Source organism: Cotesia glomerata, linkage group LG3 (genome assembly GCF_020080835.1).
Source record: "Cotesia glomerata isolate CgM1 linkage group LG3, MPM_Cglom_v2.3, whole genome shotgun sequence".
NCBI classification, from domain to species: Eukaryota; Metazoa; Arthropoda; class Insecta; order Hymenoptera; family Braconidae; genus Cotesia; species Cotesia glomerata.
Window position 1 is genome coordinate 12280047 of NC_058160.1, and position 11672 is coordinate 12291718.

Below are 11672 nucleotides of genomic sequence, written 5' to 3' on the forward strand. Positions count from 1 at the left end.
TTTTCTGATAACTATATTCTACGGGATTGATTATTTATTGTGAGATTTAATTAACTTCATTCGAATATTGTAAAGAGTATAGTTATAACTTGAATAAATTATAAAACCAAAGAAATAGATTACTACATATTAAAATAAAATTTTCAAAATAGTCGTAATTTTATAACTAAAAATGATGATTAAAAAATTGTTAGTTATTGTTTACTTTGTTTACATGTCAAATAATTAACCTATATTTTTTTCACTGCTCTGTAGTGGTACTATAAACATTATGATCTTGAAGTGTGCATGCGTTTTGAATTTATTCGAGCGCATGCGTCAACGCACCTTTCTCCCACTTATGGCGACATAATTTAATGGCTATTCAAACAACAATAATAATTTTTAATTAATTAACGATAAATAAAATAAAATTAAAAAGAGAAAAAACGAAAATTGAAGAAGCACTCGGTGAGCAATTTGTTAAAAAAAAATTTTTTAAGAAAAGTCTATTGGTTTACGTGTAATAGGCAAAAATGATTTTGTATTTTTAATTATTAATAACTAATTAAATAATTAATTGATAGGGTGAGCAATTGCGAATTTGAATTGAGCATTTTGTGAGCAATTAAGAGCACTTATCAATTAATTTGAGTGGTTATAGTTCCAAGCCAACTTTTTCGAGGTGTCATGTCCGTCTCTTGATAAATAAAAATCAGTTCAAACATTTCTGTACAGGCAGTGCTGCCTCTAGATCAAGGAGTTGTAACGTCCACGTTTTCCAAAAAATTATAAAAATAAAATAATTTATTTAATTGTCCCCGGCTCGAAATTTGCTCGCCGGAGTCCAGGGTCATAAACGGGGATTACATTATCGATAACAAAATAATAAACAAAACACTTTATTTTAAATCAATCAAAGAAAAAAAGAAAAACCTCTTTATTGGCCTGATCATGTTAATAAACGATATAAACAATATAAACAAATTAAACAATATAAACAATATGTTAGAACACTCTTCTCACACATACTCTCACTCACCGTGAGCGTCAAAATCGCGAACTAAACTTCAAAGCTGATTCCCCGCTTCCCCAGGAGACTAGCCGTCACCCCTGGGCCTAAACCTCTACCCCGAGAGCGAATGGAGAGTGTCCTCTTCGCCCCCACCTACACGGCTTATGATCACCTACCGTACCTCAGCTGAAGGCTTTGGCACGGGGAGAAGCACTTTCATCCGGTCGGTTCATGATACTTACCTGAGCCTTGGTCAGACTCCAGGTAGAGTATCATCCTCTGGAATTACTTGGTGAAGAGTATTCGCCCGAGTAATTCTCCCGAGAAAGAACTGCTTGCTTTATCGAGCCAAATTTTGGCGTTTATCATTTTTTGCCTAACTCTCTTGTAACGAAAAGGAAGAGTCGTTTTAGACACCTATCCGGTGTTCTCGTACTAGCATTCAAAAATAATTATTTATTATTTTAATCGTAATTTCCTTCATTTTCCATCCATTCGTCTCGCCAAATTCTAAGTTTTTATTTTCGAAACTCAAGTCTTTATTATTTTAATCGCAATTTTCTTCATTCTCTATCCATTCGTTTCGTCAAATTCACAATTCTTTATTATTTTAATCGCAATTTCCTTCATTATATATCCATTCGTTGATTTTTCCATACTAAATTGTCTTCGGGACTTATAAAATTTTCGCTTACCTAATTTATTTCTTACAAAATAATAATCGTCATTTCTTTCATTTTATATCCATTCATCACTTTCCCATACTAAATCTTGTTCGGAACTTAGAATAATTTTCCCAGTCTTTTAATTTCTTTTACAATTAATTCGCTCGGCTTCGTAATAATTTCTCACACGCTTATTTTCTTAATTTAATCATACCTTCGGTAACAATAACATAAAATTATTAGCTAAATAAATACAATAATTAAATAATAATCGCCGCACTAATAACAATAATTGTTTCTATTAATTTTTAAGTAATTAACAACGAATAAACTAAAATACTCAATTACAAAAAGTAAAATCTGGGTCATAGAGTTCTCACTTGACCAGACGTTCGTGGTATTTAAAAATAATCATAATAATAACAACAACAATAATAAAAAATATTAAAGATTCAAAAAAATTATTCTCTAAAAATATTTATTGGATCAAGGTAATAATTACATGACACTAAAGTTGACAGTCATTAAAAATTTTTTTATAATTTTAAAGCAATAAAATTTTTTTATAATTTTATAGTAATAAAATTTTTGTGGAAAAAATTTTACATGTAAAGATAAAAAAAATGATTAGTTGTCAGCTAACTTCAGTATCTAAATAAATAATTATAAAAAAAATGATAACAATGATATTAATGTGAATAATAATAATAGTTTAAATGTTTCAGCTACTCCAAAAGTTAATAAGCAAACATTACAATAGTGAATAAAAATAAAACAACAAAATCGAATTTCAGTTACGAATCATTAAGTTTAAAATGCATGATCAAGGTATCAATGAAATAACATAATTACTTGAATTACTTGAATCTGTATGGAATTCATTCTCGTACAATCAACAACTATTATGATCAATTGTTTACCGAACAAAACGCGCGAGTTAGCCGTGAAGCGACCACATGCTTACTCGCCGTTCACGAGACCCACATGTCACATATGCTATATAGATGTACATTAACATACATGCCGTATGTTCTCTACACCCACCACCGAGCTTCAGCATGTACACAGATATATTTTGCCTCGTTAATTCGCATGGTCGAGAGGACAAAACAGAGAGCATCCTTTCAGGTGACATAATGAACCGAGGGTTGCTTTTCATTGGCACCACACTCGAGGAAATGAGCCAGCATCGCGTTTAATTAAAAATTCTCATCTCTTTTTTCTTTTCTTTAATTTTTTTTTCTCTTTAATTGTTTAGCCCTAATTAGCCGGATTTTATTCCTAACTATTTTTACTTTAATCGGGCAGATCTGGTATCTTATTCCGCTCGATCTAAGCATCCGATGGAGCCGCTACTCGATTTAAAGAGCCCGATAGTGAAATTCCTTTTTCTTGCGCTAAACAAAAGGACGCCCGGATTAAAACTTCACCAGGGTTGTTAATAATTTATTTTAGCTTAGCACGGTACTCAGCCGTAAATTAACTTTTTAGAAACAAAGGTCAAGATAATTTTTTAATGTTTAAAGTCTCGAGTTTTATTTTGATTTTAAATTACCTGAAAGACGCCCGGGAATTCAAACTTTTTTTATTTCACTTCTTTATAAATTCTATTAATAGAAATAATAAAATTACACCTGTAAATATTTTTATAAATTTTAGTTTTGATTTTTAAAATACTAGCAACCTTGCAGTCACTATGTGACTGCCATGACTTGTGAACTATAAAAAATTAAAATTTTGCTTTATTAAATAATTACTTTTCTTAAATTACACTGTACTTCCTTAAATATTGACATTTTTAAAGATATAAGCTCATCCCGATGTTACACTCATCAAGAGCTTTCACTTGAGTACATGCATTTTTGACTTATTTTTCATATATACATATACAGAGTGTCCCAGAAGTAACGGACGCCATTGTAGCATCTAATAAACAAAATAATTCTGAGACAAAAAGTCCTTAGCCATTTTTTAATCAGACGCATAGATGATTAATTATTAATTAAATTAACGTGCTTCTATGCGTTAGAGAGAGAGCACTAGTGTCAAGTCAAGTGCGTTCCAACGAAGACGCTTGCACGTGTGAATGTGTAAGTAAATATGTGTGACTATAGAAACTAGTTAGTCATACAGTTAGTTGTGTCTTTGTTTGGCACATACTTTACTGGACACTGGCGCTCTCTCTCTCTAACAAATGAAGAGACGTTATTTTTAATTAATAATTAATTATCTATGCGGTTAATTGAAAAATGGCTAAGGACTTTTCGACTCAGAATTATTTTTTTCATCAGATGCTACAATGGCGTCCGTGACTTTTGGGACACCCTGTATGCTGCTATATATATGCTGTATATATATATATATATATATATATATATATATATATATATATATATATATATATATATATATATATAATATATATATATAAATATATGAAAAATTGATGTGGGTACTCAAATGAAAGGTCGATAAGTGTAATGTCGGGGTGAGCTTATATCTTTAAAAATGTCAATATTTCACAAGATATAAAGTCATTTCTTAATTATGTATCTAGAGATAGATACATAGAGCATTTTCGAATGCAGCCTAAATACTTATCATAATAAATTGACTATTGGTGATAATGATATGAAACCTTGAAAAGGCACAAATTCAAGTCAAGGCCTTTGCAATGACACTAAATTTCACTAAAAAAATCGATTTTATCATATGAATATCCTGGACACAAAATTGTTCTTATTTTATGAATAATATAAATAAAAATTACACTAGTTAATTTAATTAAATATTTTTTGAAGAAAAATATAAAATGTTAGTTTAATTATTAAAAAAATAAATTTTAATGGTATCTCATCCCATAATGGAAGTACCGTGTTCACTTTGTGACCTTCCATCTCATCAGCTCGGAAGTTACCACCCGAAAAATTTTAAGCCTTGTACTGACAAACTACAACAGACTAAGTCTTGTGATTGTTTATCTAATAAACATTACAGGCTCACTTATTCTCAATTAATTGAATCTTCTGCCCACGATTTACGTCTGTTCGAGTAATCTAACTCAGTTCCGCCTCCTCCACCCACGCATTTTATTATAATATTTTCTTCATTTTATTTTATCGATTTAAAAATTTACCTTTATTATTATTCATTTTTTTTTAGGGTAGCAAGTAAGAAAAGTTTGAATCGCAGAGTGAACGAGCAATGCATATCGAGGTCGGCAGTCGCCTCTGGTACTCTAACTGCCCGAGGATTACATTTTTCAAGTGGAAAGTCTAACGCACGGAGAAAAATCTATATTTTTTAATGCATGTACTATTTTTATGTGCACCGTAATTTTAGTGCATTTGATATCGTTCTTATAAATGTTTATTATTAGTTAGAAAAATATATACTTACTAGCTGTTACCCGCCCGCTCCGCTGGGCACTTAGCATTGTATTTAGAATTTAATAGAATTGTATTTTTAGATCTAGACTTGAAATTAAATTCGAGTATTGTTTTGACTTGCACAGATTCCAAATTCCATCGGATTGGCCTGTACCTTTTATCTATGTGATTATTCTAGCTAATACTCATTGTAACTTTCAATGTGCAATCACTATAACATTATCGTGGCTTTCTTCCAAAAATGAATAATAATTAACATAAAGAAAAAAATTTGAAATAAGCATTAAAAGTTTCAGTTAAAGTGATCGCAGGTCTCATAAGTGAAGTTGAAATCGGCCTAGCTTAAAGTGCGACGAATTTTGCTATCTACTCTCTAAACATGAATTAGTGAAAATTCACTTAAATAAGTGAATATTTACTTATTTACGGGAATTTTCACTAATTCATGTTTAGAGAGTATGATTCTATCAAATTTTATAACTGTAGGAACAGTATTTGAAGAATATAAATTTTTTTACAATTATTATTCCCGCACTTCTATGTTGGGGAGGAATTTTGTAAGATCCTATTTGAGATTATTTCTACATTATAAATAAACGGTTCCAACAAAACTTTGAATCCATAGAAACTATTGTTTGAAAATGAGAGATTTACATTCTTCACGCCCCCGCAATCCCTTTTGGGGTTAGAATTCGATAAATTCCATTCTCAGCTGAACTTGACATTATATACGAAAATTCCTACTAAATTTGGAGTCTGTAGAAATTACAGTTTGGAAATTAAAATTTTAGATTTTAACATCCACCCCCGCAATCCCTATCGGAAGTAGAATTTTTTGAAATCCGTTTTGAGATGATCTCCTCATGACAAATAAAAGATTCCTACCAAATTTACACCTTTTAGAAGCTATGTTTTGGAACTTAAGATTTTTTATTGTTAACACCCATCCCCGCAGTCCTTGTTGGGGGTGGTTTCTCGTAAAATCCGCTCGTAGATTATTTCTCTGTCACATATAGAAGGTTCCTACCAAATTTGGAGTCTATAAGAGCTATGTATTACAAACGGGAATTTTTCATTGTGAACGCCCTCACAATCTTTTTTAGGGTCGGATATAGTAAAATTCGTTCATGAATTATTTCTACATCACATATAGAAGATTCCTACCAAATTTAGAGCATGTAGGCCCTATAGCTTGGAAATTTAAAATTTTCATTGTTAACACCCACCCCGAAATCCATATTGGGAATAGGTTATTAAATCCTCTTTTAGATCATTGATACCTCACATATAGCAGATTCTTACTAAATTTGGAGCATATAGGAGCTACACCTTAGAAATTCAAAATTTACATTGTTAACACTCATCCCCGCAACCCCCTGTGAGGTGGGATATCGTAGAATTCGTTCATAAATTATTTTTACATCACTTACAGAAGATTCCTACCAAATTTGGAGTCGGTAGGAGCTATAGCTTGAAAATTAAAAATTTTCATTATTAATACCCACCCCCGCAACCCCCTGTGGGGGTGAGATATCGTAAAATTCGTTCATAGATTATTTCTACATCTCTTACAGAAGATTCTTACCAAATTTGTAGTCGATAGGAGCTACAATTTAAAAACGGGAATTTTTCATTGTTAACGCCCCCGCAAACCCCTTTGGGGGAGGAATTTCTTAAAATCCGTTCTTAACTGACCTCTCCATGGTGAAAGTAATATTCCTACCAAATTTCAAGTCTTTAGGACTTATAGTTCCAGAGATATCGTGATGAGTGAGTATATACGTGGAAATATATTATATATATATATATATATATATATATATATAGATATAATATATATACCCGCCCGCTTCGCTGGGCATGCAATAAAATTTAATTTTGTAACCCATACAAAAGATATAAACAAAATAATTAATTTCATCAATCTTAACAAAATGATATCGCTTTTTATCTATAAAATAATTGTTTTTACAGCTCTGAATTTGTTAATAAATTACATAAATAAATATGTTATATTATTCTTTTGTCTGAGCGCCAACTTCAATAACGTTATTAAGATTGTTAATTCAGATTATTATTTCTTATCTCAGCACCATTTTTCATAAAAATATGAATATCAGTAATCAAGATTATGAAATAAATCATGTATTAATTGAGAATATAAACAACAATGTTTATTATATAAATTTGATTGGAAATTAACATCGATAAGTTAATGAGTAAATTTATTTCTGCTTATAAATATAAAAATGAATATTTTTAATCTTTGTTATCAAGAAATTCATTACAAATTAAGTGGTATTAAAAAAAATATTTATTATTCATTTTATTAAGAATTAACTTACATCAACCTTTTTATTATAATAATTAAACGATATCGTTGTAAAATTTTAGAAAAGATACATCAGATACACTTTACCATTTTAACTTTAATCATTAAAAATGAGTATAATCATTTAACAGAATCAACTTAATAAATTTATGTTATATTTAGCTGTGTTATGATATAATGGAGTTCATCTTTTATGATCATTACAATACATATTAGCTATATCAGTTACTAATGATTTAGCTATTCTTTCTTAAAAAAAGTATGATTATTAATTCCTACTGTCCCAACAATCAATCGATAAAATTTGAAATCAAAAGATATTTGTCTGAATTTAGTTGACAACCGAATTTGTTATTACAATTAATTTATTTTGACAGTTATTATAGCAACGGTAACCATAGTAACCGTAACCATAGTTTCGGTAACCATGGCAACGGTAACCATAGCAACGGAACCATAGCAACGGTAACCATAACACCGGTAACTATGGCAACGGTAACCATGGCAACGGTATCCATGGCAACGGTAACCATAGCAACTGTTGATTAGCGTGGGTGGTTGCGGGGTGGGGGGGCGAGTTCTATAATTGATGGGTGCCACTTGATGGTTTCTTAGATTGGCGAATCAAAATGACATTTTCTAAAAAAAAAAAGAGAGAGAGATATAGGGAAGGGGGAAGAAGGCACGGGAGGGGAGGGGAAGAATGAGAGGGGGGGAGTGTGTAGCATACGTGATGGTAGACGAAAAATCCATTTTGGCTAGGAATTGCGTAAAATCCGTTCTTAGTGAGCGTCTACATCACGAATGGAGTAACTATGCTAAATTTCAAGTCAATCGGGCGAATAGTTTCGGAGATTTCATGATGAGTGAGTGAGTGGTATTTCGCTTATTTATATACATACATATATATATATATATATATATATATATATATATATATATATATATATATATATATATAGAAGATTGTATTATGATAAAAAAATCAATTTATCGAAAATTAATAATATTTTTTTTTTTTTACTTTATATTTTTATAATTAATTAGTCTAACTTTTAAATATTTTATATAAGTTTTTAATTTTGAAATAACTTTAATGAGTTATATTTGATCGCAAGCGTTGAAATATTTTATGTGATAATTTAAAAATTATAAAATTTAATACTGACTAATTAATTGCACAAAAGAATACTTAACTGAGGAATTTAATTTTATATTTAGTATTAATTGTAGGATTAATTATTTAAATTATCAAATTAATTATTTAATATTCGAAAACCAAAACTAATAAATTAAAAAATTATAATTAAATTTTCGATACCAGCTAATTAATTTTTAACAAAAGAATATTTGATGAAGTGAATTTAATTTAATCATTCAATTTTAGTATTGATAATTTCAATTAAAAAAAAAAAATAGACTAATAAAGTACCTAGTAATTTCAAAAAAAGAAATTTAATTAAAATTTTGTATTGAATTTATCATTAATTAATTATCAAAATGGTTAAAAAAATTATCAGCGGTCAAATTACTCCGCAAAAATGTTTGAATGGAGTAAAAAAAAATCCTTACGAGTATGAAAATATTCTATTAAAAGTATTTTATCGATAAAGTTTAGTCACGTATATTTGCGAAGGAAAGTAGAAGCAGAGTGATAGAAAAAGTAATGTAATCCACGTAAGTGTGGGCGAATAAATAAAATGTTTTCCATGTTCCATGCGAGGAGAGTCTTGTCTCATCCTATATAATGTATGCTCCACGCTCGATGTCCTTACACTCATGTGTGATCCAGAGTTGATGATAGCTGACGTGATGTTCTGGCTGTTAGTCGACAACGAAAACGTTAAGATGGGCTAGACGCCGGTTCCTGGTTTAGTTGGGGTGGATGCTCTTGAAACACCTCACCCGCCCTGCTAAATACACAAATCTCTATCTACATCTGTATCATATTTATTAGTAGAGGTAGTTGAGTGATGTTCAATCTTGTTTGATATCTCAAGCCGCACATTATGGAAATTTAAATGTGAAGATTGCTCGAGCCTCGGCATAAAACTTGGGAGTTATTAGCAAGTGCTCTCGTTTATTTTGTTTTTAAATTTTTTAAGAATTATTATTATTATTATTATTATTATTATTATTATTATTATTATTATTATTATTATTATTATTATTATTATTATTATTATTATTATTATTATTATTATTATTATTATTATTATTATTATTATTATTATTATTATTATTATTATCATTATTATCATTATTATCATTATTATTATTATTATTATTATTATTATTATTATTTTTAGTGTGTTTTTTATTCTTATTATTATTATTATTATTATTATTATTATTATTATTATTATTATTATTATTATTATTATTATTATTATTATTATTATTATTATTATTATTATTATTATTATTATTATTATTATGTTATTAAATGCTCAGGGGTTGTCCCCGGAGTCCGATTCTCCGGGGGCCCAGCCTGAGCTCCATCCATTACTGCTGTACCACTCCGCACAACAAGGCGGTTAGTGATCACAGCAGGCCAAAGTCATTTTCCTAAGTAGACGGAGGGAACCTAGTATGACAGCCTTCTGCATCCTGACCGCCAAGAATTCAGCTTTTGATGAGCAAGCTGGAACTCTGGCAAGTGAGGATACAAAAGACTGTTTCATCCCTCCGAGGACGCCAACAATCAGGACGACGAGCTTGACACGGTAACCTGGGTAAAGTTTGCCAATTTCAAACAGGAGATCCTGATATATCTGTCTTTTGTGCTCTTCTTTGGCTGAGATGTTGTGTTCAGCCGGGGCCGAGAACTCAATGACATAAATGTCACGAGTGGCCTTGTCGAAGAGCACAATATCAGGTTTGTTGTGATCTATCCGCCGGGTTGTTGCAAATGGCATGTTCCAATAAATTTTGCAACTGTCATTCTCAACAACCTGGGGAATATCTCCTGGCAGATAAGGCAGCACCGGTGTCATATCAATACCGTAGTAATGACGAAGATAGTAGTACAGTACTCTCAGGGCAGCATTGTGACGCTGGATATATGCACCTCTCGCCAGCACAGGACATGCCGACAAAATGTGCATAAGCGTCTCTGGATGTAGTTTACACGCCCTGCAGGTCGTGTCCGGGAGCTGCACCTGGAGCACCTTGCTTCGGTATTCTAGAGTGTTAATGACACCATCTTGGCAAGCAAATATGAACCCTTCAGTCTCGGACATCAGGCCAGCTGACTTTAAGAAGGAAAAGGTCAGCTGGGTGGACAAGCCATGATCACGCACGTGTTTGAAGAACACGCTGTGCATGGACTTGTCCATCAGTTCGCCTAGGAGTTGTTTTTCCTCGGCGTTCCTGATGACGCTCTTGAATTCCTCCTTTCGGAGTTCCATAAGAGCGTTTATTTCTCCAAGACCAAGGGTTCTTGCCGCATATATTGCTGCCTTATATAAGAACGACCCCTTATGCGCATTCTCATGTTTATGAACAATTTGCATAAGAAAGTCATCCTCATCTGCAGTGAAATTGACAACTTCGTGTGTTAAACCCAGGACTAAACGATCGTGAAGCCGCTCCAAGCTCTGCAAACCTCTCCCACCGATCGACCGGGAGAGGTATAATCTGGCGACTGATGAATTGGGGTGCATGCTCCGGTTCATGTTGATAGTCTTACGGGTTCTGATGTCGAGATCTCGCAGATCCTTTCGGGCCCATTTTAAGACACCGAAAGAGTATAGTAAGACTGGGACAGCGAGCGTGTTAGTAGCGGAGACTTTATTTTTACCGGAAAGTTCGGAGGACCAAATTTTCCGGAGTTTCCTAACATACTCGCTACGGAGAGTTGCTTGGACTCTGGAGACCGCATGCATGCGGTGCTCTTCCATTCCTAGATATCTATACAACTCTCCGGCGTCTAATTGTCTTAAAACGCTCCCATCTACCAACTCGACATCATCACCCGTAACAGAGCACTTACCCCTCGCCAGATGTACGACCGCACACTTGTCCAACCCAAAAGACATTCCGACATCCCGCGTGTACTCTGCTACGATGTTAAGAGCCGCCTGTAGATGATCTTCATCAGCACTATACAGCTTCAGGTCATCCATATAAAGCAGATGGGTAATCGAGTATTTTCGATCACCCGGAGGCCCCACAGAGTACCCACGAGTTTTACGGAGAGCAACAGATATAGGCAGCAGTGAGATGCAAAACAGCAGAGGGCTCAAGGAATCACCTTGGAAGACCCCTCGTTTGTACTCTACAACTCCGGT